Source organism: Amblyraja radiata, chromosome 34 (assembly GCF_010909765.2).
Source record: "Amblyraja radiata isolate CabotCenter1 chromosome 34, sAmbRad1.1.pri, whole genome shotgun sequence".
NCBI lineage: Eukaryota > Metazoa > Chordata > Chondrichthyes > Rajiformes > Rajidae > Amblyraja > Amblyraja radiata.
The window spans coordinates 9,726,219-9,732,218 of record NC_045989.1 but is presented as its reverse complement, the minus strand read 5'-3'; positions in this window follow the sequence as shown (position 1 = coordinate 9,732,218).

Sequence of the window (6,000 nt, the reverse complement as noted above, 5' to 3'; positions counted from 1 at the left end):
ACTAGACCACAAATGGATGGGGTTGTCTCATGAGGTAAAATTGGACAGGGTAGCTTATATCCACCGGAGTTTAGAAGAGTGAGAGGTAACTTCATTAAACCCTGAGGGGTCTTGTTAGGTGAGGGTGGACAGGTTGTTTTGCCTTGTGAACGAAATTGGAATGAGGAGGTTGTTGTTCGAAAACAGAGATGAGGCAATTATTTTTCTTGAACCAATGGGCAGCACGGTGGCGCAGAGCGATAGATTTGCTGCCTTACAGCGCCAGAGACCCGGGTCACGGGTTCGATCCTGACTTGCGGGTGCTTGTGTGGAGTTTGAACGTTCTCCCCGTGACCTGCGTGGGTTTTCTCCGAGATCTTCGGTTTCCTCCCACACTTCAAAGACGTACAGGTCTGTAGGTTATTTGGCTTGGTGTGTAAATTTTAGGATAGTGTTAATATGTGATATCGCTGGTCGGTGCGGATGGTGGGCCAAAGGGCACACCAGTTCCATAGACAAAGTCCAATGTCCACAATGGGGTCGAGGTGAATCAAATAGACCCTAGGTTATGGAAGGACAATTCTGAAGCCTGATAACAGAGGGGAAGAAACTTCTCCTGAGTCTGGTGGTGCGTGCATTCAATCTTCGGTATGTCGTGTTGAACGAGAACAGGGAAATGAAAATACTTCCGGGATGGGACAAATCTTTGATTCTGTTGGCCCATCGAGTCTACTCCACCATTCAATCATGGCTGATCTATCTTTCCTTCTCAACCCCATTCTCCTGCCTTCTCCCCATAACCTTTGACACCCTTACAAATCTGTTAATCTCTGGTTTAAAAATACCTAATGACTTGGCCTCCACAGTCGCCTGTGGCAATAAATTCCAAAGATTCACCACCTTCTGACTGGAGAAATTTCTCCTCATCTTCTTTCTAAAGGTACATCCTTTTATTGATTGGCTAAGGCCTCTAGACTCTCTGACTCGTGGAAACACCCTCTCCACATCCACTCCATCCGGGCCTTTCTCTATTCGATAAGTTTCAATGAGGTTTCGCCCCTCCCCCCCCCCCCCCCCCCCCCCCCCCCCCCATATCTTTGTAAACTCCAGCGAGTACAGGCCCGATGCCATCAAACGCTCATCACATGTTAACCCAAACATTCCCGGGATCATCCGCGTAACCCTTCCCTCTGGACCGTCTCCAATGCCAGCACGTCCCTCCTCAGATATGGGGGTACAAAACTGCTCACAATACTCCAGATAGGTAGACAAAAATGGTGGAGAAACTCAGCAGGTGAGGCAGCATCCACGGAGCGAAGGGAATAGGCAACGTTTCGGGCCGAAACCCTTCTTCAGACTCCAGATAAGTTCCCTGTTCCTGCATGGCAGTTGGATTGTTGATCTCCTGGGACTTGAATGCAGAGTCTCCTGTCACAGATGTGAGAGGCAACAAACAAAAATTAATATGCGGTGTGATTAGTGAATTAAATCGGCGTAGATATAGCGAGACATTTGGCTTATTTGCTTTGTCTCTCTCTGTCTCTCTCTCTCTCTGCATGAAGAGGGAGCAGAGAAGGTGAGTTAGCACTTGGATCTTTCAACTGTTCCTCCCCTGGGCCTGACTGATGGGATTTGCATGCTTCTGTCTGCCAGTTGAAAGGGACTGTAAATTAAGTGGCTCTCAGCATCTGCGTCCCATTTTTTTTAAACTAGCTTTTTTCGAGTCCCCTGCTGAGAGTTGCTGCATTATCTGGCAGGCAGTGGGATAAGGAAAAGTGTCAAGTTTCACATCCAATTTTCGGGTTTGGGATGGTGGAGTGGGTGAATAATTCAGAGCCCTATAAAAGCACTTCACTCTGCTGAGGGATTGAAATGCAGTTAGTCTGCCAATGTAAAGGTGTTTTCAGGAATTCATCAGAGGCAGTGGCACGGAATCGAGGGTGTCGTAGAGTCACACAGCATGGAAACAAGCCCTTTGGCCCAACTTGCCCACACCGACCAGCATGTCCCATCTACTCCACTCCAAACTGCCGGCGTTTGGACCATATCCCTCTAAACCTAGTATATCCATGTACCTGCAAAAATGTTTCTTAAACGCTGTGCTAGTCCCTGCCTCAACTATCTCCTCTGGTAGCTCGTTCCATACACCCACCGCCCATTGTGTAAAAAAGTTAGGAATAGCGTCCTAGCCTGCTCAACCTCTCCCTATAGCACAGGCCTTTGAGTCCTGGCAACATACTCCTAAATCTTCTCTGCACCCTTTCCAGCTTGACAACATCTTCACCATCACGTGGTGGTGGCCAAAACTGGACACGATTCTCTAAATACGGCCTCACGAATGTCTTATACAACTGCAACATCACCTCCTTTTCCCCTGACTTTCAGTCTGAAGAAGGGTCTCGGCCCGAAACGTCACCCATTCCTTCTCTCCAGAGATGCTGCCTGTCCCGCTGAGTTACTCCAGCTTTTTGTGTGTAACCTCCCAACTTCTATACTCAGTGCTCTGACTGATGAAGGCCGATGTGCCAGTCGTTCTGAGTGACTGATGTGGGACTGCAGGAACCAGGAGCAGGAAAAGGCCATAACAAAGCAGGGCCGGCAACAGATGACCAAGGAAGGATGGGGCCCATAATGGCCCATTGTTGGCTGGGGAAGGGGTGGTCATGAAGGGATACAAGGATGCGAACAGTGGAACTAGTCGCATGACTAGTTTGGGGGAGGGAGGGGGAGAGAGAATGCAGGGGTTACTTGAACTTGGAAAAGTTAACGTTCCTACCTCTGGGTTGTAAGCTGCCCAGACTCCCTGTCCACTTGGGGAAGAAATATTATGCCCTGACGCTGTCTGACCTGTGGAATACACAGTGGGGGGTGGAGGGGTGGAGGAGGCCAGAAACCGGAGACACAGAATGAAGGCAATCGGCAAAAGTTATTGAACTGGTAGTTTTTACCGCTGCCTGCTGGATTCATGGCCTTCATTATTGCGTCTAATATCGAGGGGTTAATGGAATCGATTGGTGCATGCAGTGCTCTATGTAAAGATAGATGCCAGAACTGCCTACTGGCACTGATAAAAACTATATTACAAAAAGATTACTGTTTGAAAAATAAAATGCATTCATTAAATTAGGTGGCCAAGCGTTTAAGCAGCTTAAGCGGCTTGTAGGTCAACATTCTGTCACTGACACCAAGAGCAAGGAATGATACGCGTGGCATACCAGCGGTTTTTTTCACCAGGTACATGGATAGGAAAGTTTAAAAGGAAATGGACTAAAAGCAGGCAAATAGGTCCAGTTTAAGAATGGAGCATGGACGAGATGGGCTGAATAGCCTTATTCAAAAATAATATGATGGAAGACCTTTTAGACAGCGAGAGTTTGTGTCTGGAACGCATGGCGGGGGCCAGTGAAAGAGGAGGGGTTCCATTGGAAGGTTCAAAGGGAGCTGGATACATATTGGAAAGTGAAAACAATTCAGGGCTGTGGGGAGCTGGGAGTGGGAAAACTATATTGCTCTTGTGTGGAGCTTGTACAGACTTGATGGGCTGAATGGCCACCTTTCGCGCTTTAAGCATTCTGCCATCATGCAATTCTGTACGGTTGACTGATAACTGCCTTCTAAGCTTCCACCGGGCAGCACGGTGGCGCAGCGGTAGAGTTGCTGCCTTACAGCGCCCAAAACCCTTGTTCGATCCTGACTACAGGTGCTGTCTGTACCCGCGACTGCGTGGGTTTTCTCTGAGATCTTTGGTGTCCTCCCACACTCCAAAGACATACAGGTTTGTAGGTTAATTGGCCTGGTAAAAGTTGTAAATTGTCCCCAGTGTGTGTAGGATATTGTTAGTGTGCGGGGTTGCTGGGCAGTGCTGACTTGGTGGGCCAAAGGGTTGGTTTCCGTGCTGTATTACTAAACTAAACTAAACTACCAGGCCATGCCATTCATGGGCAACTAGGGGTGGCCGGTAAATGCTGCCTTTCCAGTCATAATCAGGCATCTTGGTTCCTCAGACACAAGGAACTGCAGATACTGGTCAACGAAAAAAGGCACAAAGTGCTGAAGTAATTCGGTGGATCAGGCATCATCTCTGGAGAACATGGATTGGCCATGTGTTAAAGGGAACTGCAGATGCTGGTATTTACCGAAGGTAGACACAAAGTGCTGGAGTAACTCAGCGGGTCAGGCAGCATCTCTGGAAAACATGGATAGGTGACGTTTCGGGTCTGGGCCCTTCTTCAGATTCTATGATAGGGCCTGTTCTACAGAAATGCTGCCTGACCCGCTGAGTTACTCCAGCACTTTGTGTCCTTTTTCCCCGTAAACCAGCATCTGCAGTTTCTTGTTTCTACTCAATGTTCATACTGTTGGGTTTTAAATTACCCAAGTAGAATTAGATTAGATTAGATTAGATTATTTAATGACCACACAGTCAAGCTGGTGGAATTCAGGTTCAGTACAGGATGTTACAAGGTAGGCTGATTCCCGTCAAACATAACATAAAACACAACATCATACAATATACAGTACATGCATGGGGAGGGTATGTGCTGTTATCATAGTGTGTTCAGAATTCGGATTGCGTGTGGGTAAAAACTGTTTTTAAATCGAGATGTCTTGGCGGACAGTGAGCTGTAGCGCCTTCCTGATGGGAGCAGGTGGAAGATGTGGTGTGCTGGGTGGGAGGGATCAGAGATGATTTTCTTCACCCTTGACACAGACCGTTTGTGATGGAGTGATTCTATTGATGGAAGGGGAGTGCTGATGATTTTGGATGCTTTATTAACTATGCGTTGTAATTTATTGCGGGAGTGAGTGTCTAAACTGCTGAACCAGACTGTAATTGATGAAGTGAGCATGCTTTGGATGATGGCTGTGTAGAATTTGATTAGGAGGTGTTTCCTTACTCTAAACTTCTTGAGCTGGCGGAGGATATGGGGAATATGACCATTACTGAGTCATTTAAATATTGTTCATTGTGAGAGCTTGCTCTGATCTAGATTAGTAGCTGAGCTTCCTATATTAGATCAGTGATTTCAGGAGCCTGAAATCTGCAACATCCAGGTTCAGGAATAGCCGCTTCCCCACAGCCATCAGGCTATTAAACTCAACTCAAACAAAACTCTGATCATTAATAGCCCATTGCACTTTATCTGTTCATTTATGTGTGTATATATATATTCATTGGTATATGGTCACACTGATCAGTTCTATTCTGTATTTATTCATGTCTACTATATTCTGTTGTGCTGAAGCAAAGCAAGAATTTCATTGTCCTATCTGGGACACATGACAATAAACTCTCTTGAATCTCATGAATCTTGAAACTTGAATCGTGATGTCTTTTAAATTTATTTTAGTGGCTGTGATGTGAACTGGGATATTCTTACCAACTACTTTCCTAGTAGCAGAAATGTATTAATTTACGACAAACCTTTTTAGTTTGCTCTATCCAATTGCCGACTATTCTCTTGGTAGCAAAAACATACACAATTGGCCTTACCTTCATTGTCTATATTAAAGACCTCAGCGGGGGAACCAGATCAACCTCTGACGAAGGACCACAGATGTTCCCGGGAGCTTCTACGGGAATTTGGTCTCAAAGGGTCCGATTAGAGCTCAGTTTTCTCCCTGTCTGATCCCGGTCACTCTGCAGCCTCTTACACAGTGATCTGTTGACAGTCCCAGTGAGGTCCTACCGACTATACGCCAATGATAAGGTTCACTACTTAAAAAACAGACAGCTCACAAAATCGTTAGATAAACCAACTCAAGCTTTACAGATCATCAGCCAACGGAAGTGATGGGGATACACCAGTCAAGTAAGCAACAGACACTTGACTTCCCCCTGCCACCACTTCAATGATCAAAGATTCGCACGGTGTTTTATACTGTGTGTCACTTAGTCACATTCCAAAGATGTTAGTCATGGTCACAAGATGCAGCCAATATACATAACTCCAGCACCTTCAGGACCAGACAGTTCAAAGGCATCTTATCAGATGGTACTTTCAGGACAAGATATTTCAA